Source organism: Dipteris shenzhenensis, chromosome 6 (assembly GCF_047967505.1).
Source record: "Dipteris shenzhenensis isolate YYH24624 ecotype China chromosome 6, Dip_SZ_1.0, whole genome shotgun sequence".
In the NCBI taxonomy this organism is placed as follows: domain Eukaryota; kingdom Viridiplantae; phylum Streptophyta; class Polypodiopsida; order Gleicheniales; family Dipteridaceae; genus Dipteris; species Dipteris shenzhenensis.
In genome coordinates, this window is record NC_141601.1 from 26,606,777 (window position 1) to 26,634,096 (window position 27,320).

General features: G+C 49.4%; 1 protein-coding gene across 1 annotated transcript in view; it reads left to right on the forward strand.

The window, feature by feature from the left end:
- Positions 1-27,320, forward strand: part of LOC147900987 (uncharacterized) — a 594,828-nt gene that overhangs the window by 262,667 nt on the left and 304,841 nt on the right. The window lies entirely within an intron of this gene.

Genomic DNA, 27,320 nt, shown 5'->3' on the forward strand with positions numbered 1-27,320 from the left:
ACCATCCTTGGGGGACATAATTGTTGGAGAAGTGAAAGGAAAGCATGAGGCTGAACATGAAACAAGAGAATGCTTATGGAATGAGGAAGGGTGAGTTCCATATGTAGGCACCTCTACATGAGCCACCAAGCTCCACAATCATCTCCTCAATCAGCTCCTTGAATCTCTCAATCAGCCTATGTGGCATCTACCACCACCTAATAGTGCTTATGGGCACCTAACTGTGCCTCTAGCACACACACATAGAACCCAAGGTGTGCCTGGGGCATACACCTTGAGATATCCCAACAAATCCCCCCTCAAGGGAATGCCTCAGGCTATGTCTCAAGCCATCTCATGGTGGTCAAGGATAAATCTACGGCTAGGATCTCATGCTAGCAAGGGTTCCCAAGGGTGTGAGGCAAACAAAGGGATACACAAGATCCCCAATGGTTATCTCCCCTGCATGTACATGCACACAATGTCTGCAGGAGGTACCATGGAGCTAAACACATACACATGGCCTACATCATATGGTGACCACAATAGTTTATTCCATTCATTTTGGATTACTATCTAGGCAGAGTACCTTGACTCAACATAAAAGAGAGATATGGAGCATATGTGGAGCTGGTTCAAAAAGCATAATCATCATAGGAGGCCTCATCTTGTGAAGGCACATTAACCGAAAGTAAATTGGCAGTTTTTGGTTTTGTAGTTGCTTCCTTCTTGGCAACCATTATCTTAGCAATCTGCAACAAGGAAGCCATGTTGGCATTCTCTTCTATTGTAGCATAACAAAACATTGCTTCATGATTTGGCTTTCCATATATTTTGCATAAGCAAACCATGAGAGGGTCTAACCCAAGAATTGGGCAGTGTCTACTCTCTTACAAGGCTAGAAAAAACTGAAAAGCTTCAAAGTACAAGCATTTGGTGTAGCAAAGATCTGTAACCAAATTCCATAATAAAAATCATAGTGGAAATGATACTTCAACTTGCATGCTTCATAGAGGTGGCTAAATGAAAGTATTCCAAGCCAATCCAGGTATAGCAACCTGAAAGAAAGTTGTAGCCACAATTGTACTGATGCTATTCAACACTTTAAAATATCAGAAATGCCAAAGTAGCATCTAATGTAGCACCAAATTCACAGAACTGTCAAAACTGTCCAAAACAGAGGCCTGATCTTGGAGGGCTTGTATCTCACTCTTCAAGACAAATAAAAGAGGGCTTTTTAGGTAGAAATAAAGCTGGTATACCAGAGAAGAGCCACTGAAGAGGAAAGTCAAAATGCCGCGTCACGTCGCCATAGCCAAGAGCTTGATTGTCGACTGTTTTTTTCGTGTCTGCTCCCTCCTTGGTGGACCATTTCACTTCAAATTTAAACAGGGGCTAGCTCATGTTGTTGTACAAGCGTGGCTCAGAGGAATTTTGAAATGGTTGCTCCAACAAGTCGTATTGCACGAAATGGCGTCAGAAAGAAAGTAGCTGTTGCGCAGGTCTGAGGGTACCATTCCCTAATTGCTCTGACGTGGGAGGTCGCCTATATGAAGGGTCTCTCCAGCCAGAAGGACTCTAGAAGAGGTCGTCCGTAGGAGGAGAATTCAGCCCTCCAAGTAGTGGGGCAGAAAGGGGCAAAATGGAGAGGAAGGTGGGGAAGAAGGAGAAGATGATGACATGGCATAAATGGGCTCAAGGAGGATCATAGTGCTCTGATACCATGTTGGAGAAGTGAAAGAAAAGCATGAGGCTGAACACGAAACAAGAGAATGCTTATGGAATGAAGAAGGGTGAGGTCCATATGTAGGCACCTTTACATGAGCCACCAAGCTCCACAATCAGCTCCTAGAATCTCTCAATCAGCCTATGTGGCATCTACCACCACCTAACAGTGCTTATGGGCACCTAACTGTGCCTCTAGCACTCACACATAGAACCCAAGGTGTGCCTGGGGCATACACCTTGAGATATCCCAACAATAATGATCAAAAAAAGTACCATAAATAAATTCACACTCTTATGTTAGTTTCTAGAAGCGTAAAATGAGCAATATCTCACATTGTCCTTGGAGATAGGACCTCAAAAGGTCCAAAAACAGCCTCTGCACTGTCGAAGCTACCTTAAACAAAAGCTGGAGAGCTGAATGTGAGAACCAGGAATGCACACTGGAGCACCAAGCTTGCGGGAGTTTGGAAGCAAGTGCAGGAATGGGCTCTAGAGAAGGAAGCGCTCTGATACCAAATGTAGGAACAAAGTGGAGACAGGTTGTGAACACAAGTGAGCAAGAGTGCACACACAAGAAAGCTCCAATAGAAATGTTCAAATGAAACAATACAAGTACTTGGTACAGATCTGAGAGCAAAAACGTCAAAAAATAGCCGAAAACTACTCGACATCACCTTCCGACAAGTCGCACGGACTCCTAGCACTGTCGCACAACTGTACGGACAGATCCGTGTGGACGTACAGACGTCCGTACAACTGTATGGACAAGAAAAATTCCCCCCCCGCTTGAAATGGTGCGGGATAGGTTTGTTTGTATGTGGGCAGCTCAAAAATTTCGAAAAACATCGAAATCGGACCTCAAAAGGTCAAAAAACAGTCGTTGGATTGTTGAAGCTACCTTGAACGAAAGCTAGAGAGCTGAATGTGAGAACGAGGAATGCGCACTGGAGCACCAAACTTGCGGGAGTCTAGAAGCAAGCGCGGGAATGGGCTCTAGAGAAGGAAGCGCTCTGATACCAAATGTAGGAACAAAGTGGAGACTGGTTGTGAACACAAGTGAGCAAGAGTGCACACACAAGAAAGCTCCAATAGAAATGTTCAAATGAAACAATACAAGTACTTGGTATGTATAGTACCCAAGTACTACTGGTCAACCATAGGGTTGACTTTAGGCCTACACCACCATATCTTTGTAATGTCTTATAGCCTTCCAAAAGGAAAAGAGGGAGACTAGCTCCTCTTTCTTGGCCTCCCTCACCTCAATCCCTTGGAAGAGCAAGGAGCAAGAGGGAAATGACTAGAAGAAGGAAGGATAGTGGAAGAAAGAAAAGAAGGAGAAAGGATAGCTCTGATACCACATGAAGGAGTGGAGAGGGAGAGGGAGAGAGAGAGTGTAGGCTAGGGAGAGAGAAGATAATACTCAAATGGAAACATAATGGAAATGAAAGGAAATGGAAATGAGCAATAGACCAAAATGGAAAGACTCACATTGATAAGCTAGATATAGACTCATTGATGTGACACACAAGTACAAGCATATATACGATAGACACACACACTAGAATACCAAAGTGTATATGGGATATCTCCCAAGATGACACAGGGCACTCACACTCCCTTTCAGCCTTCCCCTGCTGCCCCTTCTCTTCCTCTCCCACCCTTTCAGCCGTCTCCCACTTCCTCTTCTTATCCCCTTCCTCTCTTCTTTCTTTTCTTCCTCCTTTCAAACTGCTAGAGATGTTTAGAGATTTCTTTTACAGTTTGAGTCGGCCTCTCACCTTTGATTGACGAATGGCGCATTTAATCAATCCCAAACCACTTCCACTGGCCACAAGTACGTGCACATTTTCAAAAGATGAGTTGTTGTTGCAGCTTCAAAAAGATGTGGAATTAAAGTCTTCCACCACCCTCTTTGCTTGCATCTATGGACCTCATCCTTCCATACATCAAGCAAAATATTGGATGCTTGCGGCCTTACCCTTGATCCTCACTTGCCATCTTAAAGATGTTTGTTTTTTGGGACGTGGCCTCTTCTAGGTGGTCTTTGATATTCCAAAGGTTGCGAGCTCTATGCTCAAAGTAAGCCCTTTGGACCTAGGCTCCAAAATGATTTTTCTTGGGACGCTTCACATTGGGCTTTGGCCCAGTAGTAGAGAAGGATATCCAAATGACTTCTATCTGCATCAAATTCCATGGCCTTCCTTGGGTGTAATATCATTCTCCTTGCCTCGATTGGAACTTTCTTCATAGTGGTTACAAAGATCCACCCCTCCTTGATTTACCCTCTTCAGCAACAGCAACAGCAGAGGCGATCAAATCAATTGGGGTTCCCAGAGTTAGGGTCGTTGTTGAAGACACAAATATATCCAATGATAATATCATGCTCCAAGGCATGGTTCTTTCTTTCAATCGTAATATCATGCTCTCGGGTCCGGATGGTTCTTTCTTTTAGCAGAGAGTCAAGATTGTGGTCAGACAAGACCAGTGAAGGATCTGTAGGGGATTACCCAGTAAAAAATAAGAGGTCCAAAAACCCCTCTAGTAGAGCTTCTCGTCGTCCTTGGTAGAGTGCTTCTCTAGCACCGCTAGCGTCGCCTTTAGTTTTGACACATGCCGCATGATCGACACCCATTGCATCTATCATATCTGGGTTTCAGTTAGTGTTTGCCCTTCTCCACCACTTGTAAATTAGAAGGGTCCCTCACTCATCCCGGAGCCAGCTACGATTGGGGCTTCAGACATTTCGATTATGGTTGCTACTAGTGACTCTTTTGATTCTCTTTAGGTTGCGATCATAGCTATACTTGAGGCTACTCCCTACTCAGATCAGGACACTACTTCTTTGGATGTTGCACCGATTGCGGCTCCTCCCATTGATTCAATTGCAGCTCCACCCATGGACCCAATTGTAGCTCCTCACCTTGACCTAGCCGTTATTATTGATGATTATGTCTTGGATAGAACCAGGCTTAGAGCCTTTGTAGTTCTTCGTAGTCATGGTTCTTTCGAGCATCCCCATTCTTCATCCACGTCCCCCTCATGAACTTAGGGAAGGGGGTTGTGCATATCATCTTTGTAGCGTCGTCTGTGGGGATTTTACGTACCCCGGCACAAGGACTGATCTTTAGGAACTCTTTTTTTGCCTTAGTGGACCTAGTAGACTATCCTAAGGAAGATTTTGTATCCTTCACCTTCGGGGAGGCAATGATTAATTTCCTTTTGATAGAGTTTTTGCCTCCTCAGGTGGACGAGCTCTTTCCCCTCTCTACTTGTTCTCTCCTTGCTCTTTGAGCAGGAGGCCTTTCCCCTTGGAGGGGTTTGTTTCCACCACTGCCACATTGCCACCATAGGTAGGTTATTCATATGCAGCTTCAACCAAGTATTACAGGGGATGCCATTGATATTCTCTTTATGCAAGAACACAAGCTGGATGCTAGAGACTGTACAAAGTCAAATAAAATTCTTTTAGTTCATATGTTTTGGTCATTTGATTTGGATACTAGGTGTGGGAATCGCATTGCAATTTTAGATTCTATTATCCCCCTAGTTGTTGGACATGGTATCATTTTTCCCTCTAGAGCTCAAGGGGTCATTCTTTTGATCCAAAAATGTAAGGTTAGTCTTCTCAACCTCTATGCCCCTAATAATTGAGGGGACCATGCTATTTTTGGAAGGAACTTCTCTCTTGGGCTCCCATTGCAGATTCATGGGTTATTAGAGGTGACTTCAACATGGTGAAGTTGTCTTTAGACAATAAGGGGAGTAGAGAAGGAGACATTCACTCTTTGGAGGGAGTGGGATGGGATGCCTTTTTGTTTCTGTTTAGTTGGAGAGATGTTTGGTTGGAGGATATCTTTCACACTTTGTCACGGTCACTCCAATTCTCATGGTTGAATAAGAGAGCTCAGATGCCTATTCATGCACGCATCAACATATTTTATTTTGATGATTGGGCTTTTGATATAGGTGGCTTAGTATACATTTCTTCTGGGGTTTCTACTTCTGACCACTTATCAACAGTTTTCATGATATCCAAGCCCCATAAGAGATGTTGCTTTGCCAATATTAGGATTTCGGAGGACTTCTATCCAGAGGAGGATGCCACTATGAATGTTTTGCAGATTTGGGTGTCTCATATGCAATGTGCGGTGCCTCCCTCTTCACATGTGACAACGATCCTTTTTTGTATTAGTGACTTCTATCACTTGGTCATAAGTACCAGAAGGCATGAAATTCTCATACAAGATATTAGTCTTTGCCAACAGTTGGCTGCCCTACAGAGGGAAGAGCAGAAACAACCTAGAAATGCTTGGATACAGAAGCGCCTTGCTGTAGCAAGGGCTCATCAATAGACATCATAAATCAGAGAGAAAAGTCTACCTTTCATGCACAAGATTCCTTTTTGATTCATATGGGTGGTAGAGTCAATAAGAATTTCTTCTCTACTCATAGCCTGAGACATCTTACAGCTTATTGACTCTGATGGGGCATTACAGATAGATCCTGATGCTTTCATTCATATAACTGCTGATTTTTATGCCTCCCTTCTTGTAGAAGATCAGGGTACACCGGCTAGAGATGAGGTCTCATATATGGTAGCACATACCATTTTTCGTGAAACTAGATATGATAGTCTCACTACATACACCTTTCACCAATGTAGAATTCAGGACTTCACTTCTTTCTCTTCATAAGGGCATGTGCCCAGGTTTGGATGGGATTTCACCATCATTTTCATTGCCCGATTGGATGAGATTCAGGATCACATTACCTCAGCCGTGTAGGGCGTTTGGAACTTTGGAACTATGCCTGGACTCACAGAGGGTCTCATCCATCTCATTTCAAAGGGGGTTGCGGAAATTCAGTATCACAATGGAGGCCTATCATCCTTTTGGACACCTTATACAAAATTCTAGGAAAAGCAAATAATCTATGCTTGCATTCCTTTCTCCTAGATCTGATTCATGACATACAGATAGGCTTTGTGCATGGCAGGAGCATTTAATATAATATCTTTTTGTTTTGGTAGCCTTCACCTTAGGCTATGCATAGTGGACAGAAGCTAGCCATCCTATTCTTGCAATTTGAAAAACTTATGAGAGGGTAGATTGGGATTTTCTAGAGGGCACTCTTCTTTGTTTTGGATTCTCATATCCATGGATCAGAGGGGTGTCCTCTTTGTATAGATCAGCCCATAGCCATGTGCTTATCAGAGGAATCAGGGGATAGAGATGTCAAATTTCTAGATCAGTCTATCAGGGATGTCCTCTTGCCCTTTTTATTTTTCTGTTTGTCGCGGAAGCTATGAGAATCTTCCTTAGGTCTCAAGCTAATATTTTTGGGCTGAGACTTCCCTTGAGACATAATTGTTGGAACTGGATGGGAGGCAAGGTAGTCTAGGCTAAGACATGAAAGACTAGACTAGATAGCAAACATAATGGAAATGGAAATGGAATGAAATGCTAGAAAGAAATGAACAACCAAAGGAAAGTACTTACATAACCAAAAGAGGCTTGAGGCTTGATCGATTTGACAAGTGAAAGTAAAATGCCATTCTAGGATAGGCATACACACACTAAGTACCAAATGTATATGGGATAGCTCCCAATATGACACGTGGCACTCTTAGATACCTAGTACTATAAAATTCACACTAGGGCTCACCAGAACAAACCAAAACTGACTCAACTTGACTCCATTCCCTAACACCCCCCATGGAGAAAAGGCGAAGACTACTGGAGTGGAACCAATAATAAAACATGACAATGATGGTCATCGCGGACTATGTAATGATGGTCTAGAACTATGGAAATGGAAATGCAAATGAAATGCTAGAAAGAAATGAAAAACCTAAGGAAAGTACTTACATAACCAAAAGAGTCTTGAGGCTTGATTGATTTGAAAAGTGAAAGTACAATGCCTTTATAGGATAGGCACACACACTTTTTTTTTTTTTTTTGGTAAATCCATGATTATATTATCAGCAAAATTTACATGAGGGTCTCAAAGAAGCAGAGAGCCTCAACAGGAAATCAAAAGCAAAGAAAAACTATTTCCAGGCATGATTGAGGAAGATCTCCTTGATGGCAAGCATCATAGATAGATTGCCGTAGGGAGAGTCTGAAATATTCATAAGATTGCAAGAACGGATTCCCAAAATATCGCATGTTGTGATCCTGCCATATGGTCCAAAAAGCCCAATATCTGACCCAGTTCAAAAATAAAGAGTAATGGACCAGGGTAGGATAGGCACACACACACCAAGTACCAAATGTATATGGGATGATACATTGGCCATGAAGTTCTCACCAGAGTGGAGGACATAGATGTTGTTCATGGGATAAGTGGGATTGATGATATAAGCAACATTGGTCTTGATGTTAGGACTAGATTGGGGAATATAAATGATGGTCATTTTGAAAGAGAATGCATTCAACCGCATAATGCATCCATTTCATTTGGCAAACAATCGACTTCAAAAAACTTGCCCAAAAGATTACCATTTCCAATATATTATAATGCTACATCATATAATTTCCAAGATTACTTGACATTTGACTTTACAGATGGAAATGCAACAAAAATATATTCAATGGTGGATAATAGCTTTACTAGTGGAAAGCGAAAGGTGTTGCATCCAAAAAAAAAGTACGTAAGTATTAAGAGGCGTCAAATTATGGCTCCAATTCTATAACCCAAGACGCATATAATGCTATCTAAAAAAATATACAAGAAACAATTATCAAATTTTTTTGTAAGAAACTTTGTAAGTCTAATCCTTGTGGCCCCATCCACTTCTCCAACCCTATGGATGCGAACTGGAATCTCCAAACTAGGTGTGTCTGGGAGCCTACTACGCTGATCGAACCCCCTTTCCGAGGATGCAAGACCACAAGCGTTCCCTTCAGGGATAGAGGGTAACAATCAAGAATCTTCAGATAATTCTAGGGTCCCAATCTCCAAAATTCCCACGGCGGCGGTAAGGGATGTCTAGGTTGGAGATTGGGAGCTGCTGATCGGGAGGACGAGCCCCTTCCCTTTGGCTCCCTCCCCAACTGGACCAGATGCTGCAGTGAGGGAGCGGAAGGGGACATCGTCTTACCCTTGCCTGCTGGCAGGGGGGGTGGGAAGCTAAAGAACTTGCTGAGGAGGTGGAGAGGGGGACGGAGGGGGCAGGGGGAAGGGGGCGGGTGGTGAGGGTGACCATAGGAGGAGGGGGGGAGGGGGCAAGGGGAATCCAGGAGGGAGGGGGAGGTGGAGAGGGGGTGGGATCTGGAGGGGGAATAGGGGCAACCACAGGCCCCCCTACTGATGAAGCTCTCCGAGGTTATGGACTCACTCCTCCTCAGCCACTGCCAGGCTAACATCTGCAGCTTCCACCATTGCAGCGTCAGAAGCTCTTGGGGCTCGCTATTGATGCATGGGTGAGTGCGTAATCTAAACCTCCATCATGAGAGGATCCTCAAGGCCCCTTCCATTGGGGGAGGTGGATCTCCACGTAAGGGCTTCTGCTACTTCTCCTCCTCAGGGGTCGAAAAGCCCTGTCTCTCTCTCTGCATCTAGCTCTCTGTCTGCAACGCTTGCGGGCCTGTTTGCTTGGTTTCTTTTTTCTTTTGAACCAGGGTCCAGTCCCCTTTTGAGGGGGTAACCCACGGGGTCTAAGACTCCTGCTGCTCTTGTATAAGGGGAGCTGGGCCTGGCCTGTTGACTCTGTCGGCTCTATGGGGGTGGGGGGAAGGGGCTTGGCCTTGGCCGGCCTTGGCCGCGGAGGAAATCTCTGGCTAGGTGACCCATCTATCTACAACAAAGACACTGGCCTGGTAACCCAGAAATCTCCACTTGCTGGCAAAGTGTGCCCCCTTCGAGGGTCTCTAGTAGGATCAACTCTGGGAGGTACTCTGGGCTCTCAACCACTAGTTTGATCCTGGGGACCCCATCATCTACTACCATTGAAGTGGCCGAATCTGGCGTAGACTCGAGGATGGTGCCAAATGCCCGACCAATGGAGGAGAGGATGGCTCGATACTCCTTTGGGAGCCCTGGGAAACAGAGTGTAACGGAAAAACGGGGAACATGGTGTGTTGTGTCCATGTCCTCCACTGTAAAGTCATAGTACCAAGGAAAGAGGTGCACCAGATGCGGGCCAAGGAGGATGGGGCTCTGCTCCACAAATGTCGAGGCAGTGTCGGGGGAGCTCAGCTGGATGAGGAATACGCCTCTTCCATAGATGGTGACCTCCTGAATGTGGTCACCCTCCAGTGCCAAGCTTGCCTGGATCCGCTCTTGCACCTGTCTCCTTGTAGGAGTGAGCCCCACAATTCTACCAACGATCGCTTGACCAAATTGCATGCTTCACCTGTTGCTTGTCGATTGGGGAAAGAAGAATCTTAACGGTTGTGGGGTCCGAGGGTGCTGCCCTCTGGCCAATCACCACCAACAAAATCTTCCCCGAAGACAAACAAACCGCTCACCACAGCCGCCACTGCCCAAAGGAAGAAGGGCTAGCTGCAGCGGGGGAACGGGTACACACCCCTATAGCTGGCTACCGATGGAGAGGGAGAGCCCTCAAAGAGGAAAAGGCGAAAAGGCGAAAGGAGGCGAGGAGGGAGTCGAAGAGGAGGCAAGGTGGAGGTAAGGGGTCTGAGGCGAAGCGGAGGAGGCGAGGAGAGGGTGGAGGGGAAAGAGGGCAGATGGAGGCAGGGTGGAGGAGGAATGGAGGCAGGGAGGTGAGAGGATGCAGGAGGTGCAGAGAGAAGGAAGGAGGCGGAGGAGCGGAAGGAGAGGGCGGGGAGGAAGTAGGGGTGGAAGGAGAGGGTGGAGAGAAGGAAGTGGGAGGAGAAAGCAGGTGCAGAAGGGGCGAGAGGAGGTGAGGCGGAGGAAGGGAGGCATGGAGGAGTGGGGTGGAGGCGGAGGCTGCCGGAGGGAGGGTAGAAGGGAAAGGCAGGGAGCGTGGTTTGCAGAAGGAGGCGAGGGAGGGGTGGAATGAGGTAGGGAGGAGAGGATGCAAGAGGGAGGCGGAAGGGGGGGGGGAGGCGAGGCGAAGATGAGGGTGGAGGCTGAGGCGGAAGGAGGCGGGGGCTGAGGCGAGAGCTCAGGTGTACGTGGATCTAGGCACATGTCTATTGAGTTTTACGTTGCACTTGAGGAAACTTCATTATGCCTAATAGAGTGATAGATCTCCACTGTGACACTAAATTTTTGCATCCCCCTTTTGGGATTAGATGTATAAGACCGTCTGTAAGTGAGTCAGGCATCTCATCGGAGTCCCAAACATCCTGCAGGGCTGAGGGGATGTGATCCCCAATCATATCCCAAAAGGTTAGGAAAAAAGAAGGTGTAAGTCCACCGTCTAAACCTTGACACTTCCCCTTATGTAGGGTAAGAAACACATACTTGAACTCTATGTTGGTGAAAGGTGCATCAAGAGACACTCTCATATCTAGTTTCACCAACATAGGAATACACTGCCATATGGCCTATCTGGCATCATCTGTTGCCTTGGTACCAGGATTTGCTGAGAGAAGGGAGGCACAAAAGTATATAGCTATCCACAAGACGGCATTCGGATCTGGTGACTGCAAAACTTTGTCTGAGTCAATAAGCTAAGAAACACTCTCTCTACTATGCCTGGGCCCATGAGTAGAGAAGAAATGCTTATAGACTCTTCCTCCCATCTCGATCCATAAGGATTCTTGTGCATGAAAATCAAACTATGCTCTCTGAGGAGAAAAGATCCAAGACAAAGAGTTGTTGCTCCTCCCCGTGAAGCCTCCTACCCCCTCCGTCAGCCCCTCCCTCACCCTCCTCCTCCTCTCCTCGCGTCCCTCTCCCCTCCCTCCCCTCGCTGCCCTCTCCCCTACCTGCCCCCTCCCCTCGCTGCCCTCTCCTTCCCTCCCCTCGCTGCGCCCCCCCCCCGCCTATTGCCCCTGCCTTCCCCGCCCCCCTCCCCTGCCCCCTCCTTTACCCCCGCCCCTCTCCTCCCCCCCCCTGCCCCCTCCCTCCCCCTCCCCTCTCCTCCCCCCCGCCTCCTCCCTCCCCCTCCCCCGCCCCCTCCTTTCCCCTCACCCGCTCCCCTCTCCCCCCCTACCTACTGCCCTTGCCCTCCCCGCCCCTCTCCTCTCCCCCCTCCCCCTCCCCCGCCCCCTCCTTTCCCCTCACCCGCTCCCCTCTCCCCCCCTGCCTGCTGCCCCTGCCCTCCCCGCCCCTCCCCTCCCCTCTGCCCCCTCCCTCGCCCTCCCCCGCCCCCTCCTTTCCCCTCACCCGCTCCCCTCTCCCCCCCACCTGCTGCCCCTACACACCTCGCCCCCCTCCTCCACCCCCCCGCCCCCTCCTTCACCCCACCCTTCCTAACCAGCTCCCTCCCTTCCTCTCTCCTGCCCTCCTTCCCCTTCCCCGCCAGCCCCCTCCCTCCATTCCTTTCCCGCCCCCTCCTTTCCCTTCTTCTCCCCGCCCTCCCTCTCCCTCCCCGCCCCCTTCCTTCCTAACTTCTCCCCCCCCTGCAGCCCCCCCCCGGCTCCTCTCCTCCTTCCCTCTCCTATTCTCCTCCTTCCCGTGCCCGTGTTCCAGGGCAGGATTTCACGGACGGAGCTTTTTCAGTGTTTGATTCGGCCCTTTCACTTTGATTGGCGAATGGATCCCCACTCAGCCAATCTTTGTCCACCTCCACCGGCCACAAGAACCGTCATTTTCTCAGAAGACAAGTTGTAGTAGTTCAAGAAAGATGTGGAACTAGAAGGCTCCACATCACTTTTCGCCTGCATCTTTGGGTCACACCCTTCCAGATCACAGCTGGATGTTGACGGCATTACTAGGAGATCTCGCCCCACACCTCATGGATATTCGACTTTTGGGACATGGATTCTTCCAAGTGGTTTTCAGCTCCCATGAGTCCACAGCCCTTGTTCTCAAAGCTAATCCTCTGGCTTGGGTTCGAGGAGGATCTTTCTGTTGCCCTACACCTTGGGCTTCAATCCGATCGAGGAGGACAGTCAGGTCACATCACTGTTCATTAGATTTCCTTGTCTTCCTTAGGTCTACCATCGACTTCTTGCTTCTATCGGAGCCACATTCGGAGTGGTCACTGAGATCCCCCCACTTCCTGACGTGCCTTCTTCCTTGGCACAGGTAGTCAGAGCGGACGGGGTGCCTCAAGTTAGGGTCATTGTCTCTGACCCTAACATCTCAGATGACCACATCATGCTTCAGTGCCCAGATGGCTCTCTCTTTCAACAGAGAGTCGAGATTGCAGGTAGATAGGACCAGTGCAGGATTTGCAGGACCCTTGGGCACTTTGCTAGAGATTGCCCAAGTAAGAGAAAAAGACCCAAGAGGTCTTCTGGTGCGGTTCCTTCACGTACTACCCCAACTGCACCTCCCCAGCGCCCTGTACCACGCACTCCAGGACCACCAGGAGCACCAATGCACCCTGCTTCGTGCACCCTAGGACCACCAGGGGCAGCAGGGTGCCCAATGCCCGCAGCACACCCGGTACCACGATGGAGAGCGATCAGAGCAGCTCCTTTACCTTAGGAGGGGACCTTTGATCCGGTTCAGACAGACACCATCCAGACTCCAGAGGTAGATGTTGCTGTAGCCCGAAACACTAATTCCACATCAGGACGGGGCCTTTAGATGCACCAATACCAGCCCCAGTCACTTTGGTTTCTGATCAGGAGGGGGCTACCCATACTTCCTCCCCACAGACTGTTCCTGGCATAGTCAGGACGATCGAGGGAATGCATGCACAAATGAGGACTCCAGATTCCTCTTCAACCTTGCCACAGGCCTCCTCATCCCCCTAGCTCCATTTCTGTTGATAGAGGCCTGGCAGGTCCTTCTCCTCCATCTTCCATGAGTGCACGTCTTCTTCACACTCCTCTGCCAGACTTGCTTCTCAGGAACTCTTTTTCGGCACTGGCAGACTCGGCGACTTTCATGGATGAGGAGTTTATGCCCTCCACCTTAGGGGTCCCAGTTATTGGGATTCCTTTTGATAGGGCCTCCCTCTCAGCAGGTGTGGGGATCCTTTCACCTGTTGAGTTTCCTAGCCTCAGCAAGAGTGTTTCGGCCTAGGGGAAGTTGGTCTCCTCTACTAGGTCAGGTAAGCCTTTTCACCTAGCATCCTCCTGTCGATGAGGATAGTCAGCTGGAACATACAGGGCCTAGGCGGAGTTCCACACCGTCGCCGTAGGCAGTTGATCTAGAATCAGCTTCATCCAGGTGTCACTGGAGGTGCTATTGATATCCTTCTTATCCAGGAACACAAGTTGGATGCCAGTGATTGTTCTAAATCTGGCAAACTTCTTTCAAGGCATACCTTTTGATCGCCTGCTATAGGCACAAGGGGAGGTACTTGCATTTCGGTCTCTCTTCTATTTTCCCCTTGGTTGCTGGTCATGGTATTATCTCCCCCTCTAGAGCTCAATGGATCATTATTTTGATTGGAGGGCATAGGATTGGTCTTCTCAATCTGCATGCCCCCAACAACAGAGGGGAGCGAGTCTCCTTTTGGAAGGAGTTACTATCTTGGGCCCCCATTGTAGATTCTTGGATCATTGGTGGCAATGTCAACATGGTTGAGTTGCCATCAGACAAAAAGGGAGGCAGACAGGGTGGAATTTATTCTTTGGAGAGGGCAGCCTATGATGCCTTTCTCTTTCAGTACAGTGGCAGGGACACTTGGCTTGATGATGCCTTTCATGTTATGCCACAGTCTTTTTTTTTTTGGGTGAAATCATTGATTGATTATATTATATGAGTAGTATTAGCCGGAAAAGAAATCGAGACCAAAGGCTAGAGGCTAAGCATGGCGACGCTCGAGGGCCATAGAGAAAAGGAGATCGTGAGGGCGAACCGTTGTCATAGGAGGGAAAAAGGAATTAGAAGTGGAGGGAAGGAAGAGGGAGACAATGACACAAGGGTAAAAGGAGAGGGGGAAGAGAAGCATGTACATGATAGGAGGAGGAATGTAGAGATGGAGACATCAAGGGAAGAGAACCATACTTTATTTGAAAGAAGGGATGAGAGGGAAATATCAAAATACTAGCTAGGTGGCTTTACAAGAATGAGCGTGTCCCATCAAGGAATAGCCCCCTCCTTTTATAGCCAAAAGAGGGGGTCTCTCCCAATTAATGTATCCTCCCACATGCATGGTGTGTGTGGAAAAGTCTCCCATGTGGGCTAGGTGGTTACGCACTCTCAATTGTGTGCGACAACCCTTTGCCTCAATTTTCCACATAAATCAAGCCCCATATCTCAAGTCTATGATACTCCCTTGGTCTCTTCCCAATTTTATAACATGTTCAAACCTCTAGGAGGACAAGTGGAGGGTTGGCACAAGGAATCTTGCCACCTCATCCTACTTTCCCCATTATTTAACTTGCTCTCTTGGACTTTCTATACCTCCCCCACATGGGCCTATCCCATATGGAGGGAATAACTCAATATAATATCCATCTCCACCTATTTTATATTACTTCTCCCATGGACTTTGAGCCATATCTCACTAAATGCAGCCTAGGTGGAGGGGTGGCACATGGAGGAGCCATGCCACCTTACATTTTATAATATTACTATCATGGATTTTGTACAACACACCTTATGGGTCCTCTTACATGGAAGGGTGGCACATGGTCATGCCCTGCCACCTCAACCTTGGGCCCTATGCACACCATATTTTTTTTCCATGAAAAAGACTTCTATTAAGTAAGAACAAAAACCCGCGAGAGCAAGCTCAAAGCGGAATACATCATGAAATCATGAGGATAATAAAAAACTCTCTCAGAGTGAGGTGGAAAGAAACCAAGGCTGAGGCTGAAAGTGCCATCTCAACCCTGTAGTAGATTCAGAGAAGAAAGGAGAATCCTTCCATTCCCTGAAGAAAGAAACCCTCCTAGCTGAGGCTGCACGGGAGTCCCCCTGCATACCCATCCATACGGCCATCAGAGTGTGTACGATGTCTGTCCAGATACTAGCCAATGTGTGCGAGGGATGAACCTGAGTACCCTCCATAGCCTCTGTGCATCTGGATCTCCAGATATGCCAGGCTGCTATGCTCGCTATAATCTCCCAAGAAGTATCCACAGAGGCATGTACAGCTGTAAAAGGACGGTGTGGAACCACTTCCAACGAGCAGAGCTCATATTATACTATTGCCACATATACAAACACACACACATATTAATGCCTTTTTCCTTAGACAATTTTATCCATAACAGTTTCCCCCCCCAAGCAGGGAATGCACAGCATTTCCATGCCTGGGTCCATCACGCACAAAGAAAGGCTTGAGGTAACGCTTGTTGATCACCTTCTTGCCATATGGTTCATGCAGCTCCTGAACTTGTACAGACCCATCGCTACGTTCCTTGATGACTTTGTATGGACCAGTCCACAGTGGCAGAAACTTCTTATCCATTTGGTGGTCCAATCTGTTATCAAAGCATAGCACAACATCCCCCTCAGCAAAGTGTCTTTCCCATCCCTTGCGAATCTTAGCATCCAAGCAGGCCTTTTGTCGATTCTTTTGGATCTCTGTTTGGTGTAGTGCAAGGCATCGGGTTTCATCTAACTTCTCAAGTTGTGCCAATCTGGTCTCTACATGTTCATCTTCTGTCATCCTCTGTTCCTGTGCCAATCTCAAGGCCGGAATCTCTATCTCTAGTGGTAAAATTGCCTCAGTACCATATACCAACTCAAAAGGAGTGTGACCTGTAGATGTTTTATGAGTGATGTTGTAAGCCCACACGGCTTCAGTGACCTTCTGATCCCATTGGCTCCTATTCCCTGTGGCCATTTTTCCCATAGTTTTACAAAGGAGGCCATTGGTCCGCTCTGTTTGACCCATGGACGCTGGATAATAGATGCTAGAAGTGTGATGAATAATACCCATGCGATCCATGAGTAACTCCACTGCTTCATTTAAGAATGGACTCGCATGGTCAGAGACTATCTCCATGGGTGTCCCAAACCTTGTGCAGATACGTTCAAATATGAAATTTGAAACTGCCTTACCATTTGCAACGGGGAGGGCGATAGCTTCAGCCCACTTAGTGACATACTGAGTGGCTACCAAAAGATACTTCTTTTTGCGGGCAGTCATGGGCAAGGGTCCGACAAAATCTATTCCCCACTTCTGAAACAGATGGATGGACATCACTGGGTGATGTTTCCCAGGACGCAAATCCTTCCTACCAAAGAATTGACATGGTTCACAGGTTTTGCAATACAAAGTTGCCTCTGAATAGCGTCGCTCAGTGTCGAGCAATTGTCGAGAAGCAAATCGAATGGGATACATGAACCGATCCTCCCCTTGCTGGAGAATACCTGCCAGAGTGTGCTCACCAAACCCAGGATTGATATAGAAAGTCTTTGACCAATCTGGATTGCATAGAATGGGTTCTGAAGCCAGAGCATTCTTGATTTGTGCAAACCCATGATCACAATCCTCATCCCAAGAGAAATCAACCCCATCTTTTAATAGCATAGTCATGGGTCTTGTCAAAGCAGCATATTGATCAATGAAGCGGCGATAGTATCCTGCTAGATTGACAAATGAGCGTACCTGACATTTGGTTGAAGGCGGGGGGAGCTTGAGGATGGCTTCTACCTTCTCGGGGTCAGGCTTGACGCCCTCGGATGAGACAATATGTCCCAATAATCTCCCTTGAGTGGCTCCAATGGTGCATTTCTCAGGGTTGAGACTGCCATTTGCATCATTGACCCTTTGGAAGGCCAATCTAACCTTCATGACATGCTCCTTGCGTGACGAGAATATACAAAAATCATTTAAAAACACCTCCAAGAAATCCCCCAAATAAGGAGCAAACACCATCTGCATAAATCTTTGAAAGGTAGCAGGAGCATTGGTGAGGCCTAATGGCATTACTTTGAATGCAAATGTCCCCCAGGGTGTGGCAAATGTGGTTTTAAGCACATCTTCTTCGGCAATTCTGATTTGGTAAAACCCAGAGTAACCATCACAGAAAGTATACATCTCATGACCACTTACCTTCTCAAGAATGAGGTCTTGAAAGGGCAGAGGATGATGATCCCTCTTGGTGGCAGCATTGAGTTTCTTATAGTCGATGCAGACCCACCACTTGTTGTTTTTCTTTGGGGTGACTACCACTAGTGAAACCCATTCAGTATTGTGAACCGGAACAATAAACCCAGCCTCTACAAGCTTCTGCAACTCTGAGCACAAAGCATCGGTCTGCAGGGGCCCTAATCTTCGATACTTCTGAGCCACAGGCTTCGCATCAAGCTTCAGCTCTATCTTGTGCTCTATGGCAGTCACATGGCGAAGGTGGTGGTAGCTAGTTGCAAAGAGGTCAGGGTAATCTTTGAAAATTTCTAGGAACTCATCTTTCTCACTTGGAGTGAGGTCTGGGGAAAGCATAGATTCAAGCTGTTGAGGACTAGCTGTTATCTTTTCTACAGGTGGCAGGGTCGGAGACACCCCATCATGTAAACTTTCTCCTCTGAGAATTCCTCCCCCCCGTCTGATTCTTCCATGGACTCAGACACCGAGGATGAGAGAGTATCACTGTCTTGCTCCTCTTCTTCTTCCGGTTCCATGGCACCGGGTTGCACCGGGATCTTCTCCTTGGAAGCACCAAAAGACATGTGTCCTGTCTTCCAATAGCTGACTGCATCACTCTTTCTCAACCATGGTCTCTCGAGTATGGCTGGGTAACTTCTACCTGTATCTTTTTTTTTTTTTCATGAAAAAGACTTCTATTAAGTAAGAACAAAAACCCGCGAGAGCAAGCTCAAAGCGGAATACATCATGAAATCATGAGGATAATAAAAAACCCCCTCAGAGTGAGGTGGAAAGAAACCAAGGCTGAGGCTGAAAGTGCCATCTCAACCCTGTAGTAGATTCAGAGAAGAAAGGAGAATCCTTCCATTCCCTGAAGAAAGAAACCCTCCTAGCTGAGGCTGCACGGGAGTCCCCCTGCATACCCGTCCATACGGCCATCAGAGTGTGTACGATTGTCTGTCCAGATACTAGCCAATGTGTGCGAGGGATGAATCTGAGTACCCTCCATAGCCTCTGTGCATCTGGATCTCGAGATATGCCAGGCTGCTATGCTCGCTATAATCTCCCAAGAAGTATCCACAGAGGCATGTACAGCTGTAAAAGGACGGTGTGGAACCACATCCAACGAGCAGAGCTCAACCTGATGACGTCGAACCGAAATGGCCCGGGAGGAGTCAAGTCCCTCATAGAAAACCTGAGGTCCTGTAAGAGAAAGCCAAGCCACCGAGCCCCAAGTCATAAAGAGTGGGGAATGGGCAAAGTGACTGAAGATCCTGGCTATCCCCATCCAAATCAATCTCGCCTGTCTACAATCCCATAAGCAATGCTGAATAGACTCCGAAGCAGAAAGGCAACGAGGGCAAGTAGGGTCGGCTCCGAATCTGGACCTCCAAAGGTTCACTGCAATCCCTCCATGAATAGAAAGCCAAAAGAAGATAGTGATCTTTCTATTCCTGTGGGATTTCCAGAGCCTCCTCCAGAAGTACCTCTGCTGATCCGCAGTAATACCAAAAGTCTCCCAATGAGGAACTCTGGAGGGTCTCCAGCCTCTACTACTGAGCTGAAATCTCCTGGCATTACTGACCGTGTAACGAAAGAAGGGGATGGTCTTCTCTCGATGCCCCGCGTCAATCCGCTCCCACTCTCCGGGGTCCCACTGTAAATACCTGATGGGAACTCCTCCATAGAGCCAAAGTCTCCAAGACCTGGTGGAGAGTAACTGGGGGTCAGGGTCTAAGAACCACTCTGAATCTGATCCCTGCATCAAAAGGCCTACGACCCTGATAGGCTGAAAAGCAGACTCAAGCAATATATCATCTGTAGATCTGAGCAATCTGCCACCATCCTGGACACTGAAAACCAAAGCATCCTCCTGTGCATCTCGGAAGGCTAAGACCTGAAGTGGAACCCCGCCTTTCGAGAAAGTACCTGCCCAAGTGGAGGTAGTGAGAGGCATATCATCTGTGTCTATCCAAGCCTCTGGAAGGGCTGTCTCAATCTGCAAGATCCTCCCTGCACTTCCTCTGAGATGTCCTGTCAACCTTGACTTGGTTTCCTCTGGAAGCCTACGGAAGGCTTTCCAAGATCCTAAAGAAGAAGCAGGTCCCCTCTCCCACCTGGCCCACTGCATCTACCTGTATCTTCAATGTCCACTACATAGAAATTGACAGTGGTGGTCAACCCATTGACATTGATGGGCAAATTCTCAATGACTCCCATGGTGGCGAGTTGTCGACCATCTGCTACCTTGATTCGAGTGGAGGAACGCCTTGTACATTTCAAATTCAATTTCTTCATGATTTGGGGCACCATGATATTACATGCAGCTCCCCCATCAACACACACATTTTTGACACGGCAATTATCTATGATGACATGTACTGTATGTGGGTGCCGATCAATTTCTTCGGAGATAGAAGATACCTCTCGTACCTTTCCCTTTTTCTTGCTCTTCCTTGTTGAGAGACCTTGCTGCAGCTCACGTCTCATCTTAGGGCTTAATGCTATTAGTTGAGGGAGTGTGATGCTCAAAGACCGATGAGCAAGGTCTTGAACGACCAAATAGCCCTCTTGCCCTGAGCCGATGGGAAAATCCGAGGGTGACCACTTACTCCTGCGAGATCTTTTAGTCTTCTCTGTTGGTGGGTCTGCCATCTCAGCATCTGAGAGCTCTGAGAAGGACACCTTCTTCCTGGGGCGGCCCGGTCCACGGTTTGGAGAGGGGTCCGAGGTGGCACGACTTTTTTTCCCGAGGTCAAGGATCTCTACATCAGAATCCTCAGTTCCCGACTCACTTAGAAGATTCACCCTTGGAATATTGGGGCATTCTGTGCGATAATGACCCTTCTGGTGGCACTCGTAGCATACAACATTAGCACGATCTCTTGGAGGGCGGTTGCCTTGATTTCCGATGCCCACCATCTCAAGCTGAAGATCATTCAAGGCCTTGGCTAGGTCATTGACTCCAGGTTCTATTGTAGGGGGGGCCTCTTTAGCTGAAGGGGCCACGGGAGTAGAGAGGAGGGGGGCTCGTGGGCGAGGCTGGGGAAATCTTCGAGGCGGAGGGTGAGGATATACACCTTGTTGAGGGTAAGCATCTAAGGGAGGGCGGTGGATACATCCCTGATGAGGGGTGGGGGTATGCCCCTGAGTTAGACCCCCCAGGTTGTTGTTGCAGGAATTGAGGGGGTTGCGTCGTCATCTTTGAAGCGGGGTCAGACTGAACTTTATCAAACTTTTGAGCAATCTCACGTGCTAGCACCATAGTTTCTGGATTATCCCATTTAAGCTTGAGGTGGAATTCATCACTTGCTCCTGCTACAAGGTAGCCCAGCACATGCTGAGTCATTCCAGCTCAAAATCCGGCATTGTTCTCCTGCGTGGCAATTAAACGGTCCAGGAGCACGGCCGTTTGATCCACATATCGACGTGCCGTCTCACCTTCTGACTGCTTCAAGTTTGCCACCTGCAAGTATACATTCTCTGGCTCCTCTTCTTTGCCGAAATACTCAATCATCACTGCTGTCAACCTTGGCCAGCTTTGGCGAACGTCTTCGGCTTGCTTCTTATACCACACTTGAGCCAAACCCTCTAGAAATGTGGGAAGAACCAACAGCCATCTGTCTTCAGTAAGAAAGTTGAGAGAAACACAACGGCGCTTGAAGGCCACAAGATACTCATTTGGATTTTCTTCCACCCGTCCACAAAACATGGGAATGTCAGCCATGCTTGGAAGATGGAAAAGAGAGGCTTATCTATGAACAAACAATAGAAAGAGAAAGTTTGAACTGAAAATCGGGTGAAGATACATCCACAAAGCACACATAGGCAGGGTAGGGTGTGACTGGTGTAGTGTGAAATACTACACGGGAAGAATCTTCAGCATAGAATAGCACATAGATAATCTTAAAAGGACCAACCCTCATGATATCACATCCATCTTTACAAGCGAGGGTTAGAGGCGCGGCGTTGCATGAGGTTGTTCATCAAGGCAAACAAGAATGCCATGACAAATGTCAACAGCTGGAGAGCTTGCACATCACCTTCAGCTTCTTCCAATTCTTGTAGTCGCCATGCTATTTCTTCAAGGGGTGTGCGGTCTGGCATCCTTCTTTTGAGCAATGTCCTTCAGGACCTTTCTGATGATCTTCCGAAGTCGGTGAACTCGTATCAAGTATGTCCAACACTTAGTCTCATGATGACCACAACCTTTGCATTCCTTACAAATGATCACCCTCCTTCGTGGCTTGCGGCTTTGTTGGGGTGGTGCTTCCACTCGCGTCATGCGTGATTGAAGTACAAGCTTCACGTGCCAAGAAATCAGCAACTAGATTTCGAGCTCGAGGGATATGCTGAATTTTTACCTCTTCAAATTGGTTGCAAAGTTCCAATGCTTGTTGATGTCGTGGAACCAAGCCTTTGCTCCGGACCTTCCACCCTCCACTAACTTGTTCACACACTAGTTGAGAATCTCCTTGCACCTCCAGTTGCTTGGCATGATGTTCTTGTGCCTTTTGTAGCCCAAAAATGAGTGCTGAGTACTCAGTTTGATTGCAAGTACTTGCAGGTGCAGACTTGCTGTAACAATACTCCTCACCACCTGGTGAAGTAAGCTTCATACCCATGCTAGCAGCCTTGGTCGAAGGTTTGTAAGCTCCATCAAATTGAAGAATCCAAGATGTCATCACACCAAGACTAAAATTCGGACATCCCAAGTTTCTCGGTAGTCCAAGATAGGTAGGAGGAGAGGGTGGGGAGAATTCAACACTTGAGCCAAACATTCAGCACCAAATAAACTTGCAATCCTTTGTTGATAGTTTATCTTAAGACCAAAAAGAATTACAACTTGAAGCTCAAAATGAGGCACAAAAGGTTGATTCGGTACAAATGGATTCCTTGGTCGAAATATTACCAACCATAGCCGAGGCCTAGAAACCTTTGTAGTGAAATTGAGAATAAACCATTCAGGACGAGCTTATCCACAGGAATCAACAAGCAGATGCGCCAAATCTCCCCCTAAGCTTGGGGAGCATCCCACCCTTCGATTAAGGACACCGTTTTAATTACCTCTGAAGCAGCAAGTAGTTCGATCACCGCACAATGAGTAGAAGTAAAATCAAAATTCTCCCAGCGTATCAGTAGTTCTTCACCATGAATCATCCATGGTGTATCATTCCACCCGTCATCTCCTTGAACAATGCACTGGACCGTTGAAGGTCGACATGAAGATCAAGGAAGACATCTCGTGCATTGGTAGCCGTAAGGTGCGGAGGACCAGGCACCAATTCCTTAAACGCATCGAGAAGTGACATAAATGTCCACCCTCCTCGTGTGGCGTGCGTCCGTGAAGTGAGCTTGGAGAAGTTCTGAATCGGCGATCTAGAAGGAGATGTGGATAGAGCACATAAAATGAAGTATTTTTGCTTTTTATAGCAAGAGCAAACTCCCTACGGTTAGAGAGTTACAGTTCCCACGATTTCAATATATGAACAAAAATCATTACATTTTTATCACTTCCAACTTGTTGGCCCAATGATAAGTCTCCCTTTTGTGAAGGGGGAGGTCTTAGGTTCAAATCCTACTCTTTAATAAAAAGAGAGGAGAGGAGAGGAGAAGGAGAAGAGAAAGAGAAAGAGAAGGAGAAGAAGAGAGAGGGGGGCGCGGGATCTGCTGTTACAGTTTTGCAGGAACTCAGAAAACTGTCCGCGACCAGAAGCCACAGCAGAACAGAGAACTGTCGCGCGAGCAGTAGATGCGCGGAGCGAGAAGACTGTCCACGACCAGAAGCCGCAGCAGTCTAGGAAACTGTCGCACGGGTGAACGCAATAGACGTGCGAAGTGAGAAAATGTCCGCGACCAGAAGTTGCAGCAGTCCAGAAAACTATCGCACAGCCAAACACAGTAGACGCGTGAATCGAATGCGCGCACAGTAGCTTAGAAGGAGCACAGATGGTATAGTTTTGTAGATGCGACCGGTACGAGTAGAAGATTCGCCACTAGCCGTGGAGATTCGTATCCCAGCAGCCACACCAATACTATTAGCCGGAAAAGAAATCGAGACCAGAGGCTAGAGGCTAAGCATGGCGACGCTCGAGGGCCATAGAGAAAAGGAGATCGTGAGGGCGAACCTTGCTTTACAAGAATGAGCGTGTCCCATCAAAGAATAGCCCCTTCCTTTTATAGCCAAAAGAGGGGGTCTCTCCCAATTAATGTATCCTCCCACATGCATGGTGTGTGTCTCTCCGCCCCCGCCACCCCCCCCCCCCGCCCTCCCGCGCCCCCCCGTTCCCCGCACCCCGATCCCTTCACCCCGCCCTCCGCTCCAACCCCCCCGCCCCCTCACCCCGCCTCGCCCGCCTCACCCCCAGGCTCCACCTCCCGCTTCGTCCCCCCCCTTTTTTGGGGTGGCAGCCTGTTCATACTCCCCATCGGAAGCTTGCAGTTAGTCTTGGCGGTATGGCGGCCCCCTGCCCGGATCCGGAGGCCCAGTCGGACCCTCCCTCTCCAGATGCCTACCGCGTTATCCTGACAGAGCGACAGTCATCTCGTGTTCAGGAGGTTGCCATTGACTTTACGCGTACCTCTGTTTACGGTAGAGTCATTGGTCACTCCCCCTCCAGGTTAGCCATCAGGGACTGGCTCCAGTCCACTCTCCTGCTAGAGGATGGCCATATTGAGGAGGTGGCCCTTATGGGAAGGGGCATCTTCTGGCTCAAACTCTCCACTGAGAAAGCTGCGAGCAACCTGATTGCCAGTTCCCCCACCTCGGTGGATGGGAAGATTATCATGATAGTCCCGTGGTACCGTGGATTCAGCGCAGCGGAGTTCGATGCTCGGTTCCGCATACCTCGACACCCAGTGACACTTGTTTTTCCAGGGCTTGCTGCAGAGTTGCGCCCGATTGTCAGGGACTTGGGCTCCCATTTTGGCTGGGTTATGCACGACACCTTTGCCGACGCGGTGACCACGGCAGGAGCCCCCCGAGTCCGAGTGGCGGTGGCGGATCCTGCGACTCTCCCTGCTGTGATCGAGATTGTGACAGGTGCCGGCAGTATCACCCAGAGCATGATAGTCACCGGACAGCCAGGTCAGTGCCTGCGGTGCCACGGCTTTGGGCACTTGGCGGCTGCTTGTCCACGTTTCGCCAGCTCGTCTCGACCTCCCCCGCCCCCGACCCCTCCGCCCCCACCCCCACCCCCTGGACAGCCACGTCAGGAGGAGCCGAGACAGCAGGAGTCGGGTCCAGAGGTAGTGGGCGGTTGGACCGAGGTTAAAAGGAAAAGGGGAAAGAACAAGAAGACTTCGGATAAAGGCAAGGAGGCAGAGGTTACCCTTCCTGCAGCAGCACCCCAGAGACCTGTCAGGCAGCCGCCCCAGGGGTCTGGGAGAGCTTCTTCTTCGACGGCAGCCCGCCCTCCACAGCCTCAGTTCCCCCTCTCTCCCGTTCCCCCGCCCCTTTCCTCCCCGCCCCAGCCCCCTCCCCAGTCTCCCCCCCCCCCCCCCCGCCGCCCGACCCGCAGTTTCAGCTCCCGCCTCCTCTTCCTCAGTCTTCTCTTCCTCCCTCTCAGCCCCAGCTCCAGCTGCACCCCCATCCCCCCCCCCCCTGGTCCCCCTCGCCTCTCCCTCAGAGTTAGCTGCACCACCGGCTTCCCAGCCGTGTGCAGCCCCCGCTCCACCTCCTCCACCTCCTCCGCCAGTCGCCTCCGTGGAGTCAGAGCTGCCTATCCCTCAGCCTCCTCCCCCTCCCCCCTCGCTGGCAGGACACCCGGAGTCTACACCACCAGTGGAGCAGGCTTCCCTTCCCGCTAGCCCCTCAGTGGTAGACTCAGTTGGGTCTCAGTTCCATGAGAGAGAGCTTCCGCGAGACTTCTACAGATCTGGCCCCTGGGACTACCTGGATGTAGCCGACCTTGGGACCTTCCCGGCTTGTCTCGACATCAGTATTTTCCTGCTCCGCAAAGGGGCGGATGGGAGGATTGGTGCCTTGGCTCCCAGGGATGGCCCTAGCTTCGCTTTCACGTTCCTCAGTGATGGCACCGAGACCTGGACAGACGACTCGGTTTGGGAGGCTCTCAGAGAGCAGACGCACGCCCAGGTGTGTTCCTGGATAGGCCCGTCCGGTGGGCAGCTCCTCGAGACTCAGTGGTCCGAGGGCGACGTGCGCTTGCGGTGGCGTTGCGCCGCCAAACGCTTCCGACTGATAGTGATCCTCCGACCTTCCCTGTCATGGCCTCTCCCCCAGGATGTCAGAGCTTGGTCCCAGCAGAAACTCCGAACCTTCTACGGGATGACCTCTTCAGAGATCTCGAGCTGGCTCGAGAAAGCATTTGTTCATGGCACCAAAGGCCTCTCGCCTTTGCTGAAGGTGTTGAAGAACGGGCAGGACGACCCCGTCTCCCCCTCCAAACCTTCTCATAAGCGGCAGCGCCTCCATTCCGATACGTCTGGTTCTTCTTCGACTTCGACCGCGAGCAGACAGTTGTTCGCAGCCCCCCCTCCCTCTCCATGAGCTTACACCTCGTATCCTGGAATGTGAACGGGTTTCACTCCTCTGGCACCCGTGGTCCCAGGAAGCTCATTTTGCGGCAGGAACTTCAGCCTGCAGTGATTGGTCGTTTGGATGTACTTCTGCTCCAGGAGCACAAGCTTTCTGTGGCTCATTCCCGTAGCTGCGGGAAGATTCTCCCTGGACGGTCCTACACTTACTGGGAGCCTTCTATCGGCGCTCAGGGGAGGAGTGGGGGTGTCTGTACTTCCGTGTGCGAGCAGTTAGCCCAGGGAGTTTTTGGTCACGGCACGTTGATTCCTGGCCGAGCCCTTTGGGTAGGCCTGGACCTGGAGGGATCCAAAATAGGCATCCTCAACATTTATGCCCCCACAGACCTCCGTTGCAGAGCCACCTTCTGGAGGACACTTACAGGGATTCTTCCAGACATGGATTCCTGGATTGTTGGAGGAGACTTCAACAACCTGGAGACCCTGGAGGACCAGCAGGGCAGAGGCCCGGAGTTCACAGGTATGGCCCAGGCAGAGCAGTCAGCTTGGGACTCTTTCATCTTCGAGACGGGAGGGAGGGACAGCTGGAGAGACCCGTCCTTCCGGCGTTGGCACGGGAGCCTGGACTTCTCCTGGGGCTTCCGCAGGGAAGGAGGCAGACTCCTGGAGAGGCTTGATAGATTTTATGTCAGTGACTGGGCCATCAGCAGAGGCGGCCAGGCGGGTATAGTTCCAGGGACGACACTCTCCGATCATGCGCCTGTGCTCCTTTCCTTAGATTCGGCAGCCCAGACCCTCCCCTCCCAATCATGCAGGATTCCCGACTCCATCTTCTCGAGGGTGGACGTGCGCAGTAGCATTTGCAGTCTTTGGGACAGAGATTGGGGGGAGGGCGTGGATCTGGTAGACTCAGTCGCACAGGCTCTGCAGGAGTCTAGCCAGATCTGCCAGCTCGCAGCTTTACAGGTTCGACAGGATTGGTGGGGCAGAGAGAGAGCTCTTCGGAGGGACCTCGCCTCCATTCAGCGACTCCAGCAGGCTTCCCCGGGTTCGGAGGAGCTGCGGATCCAGGCCCTTC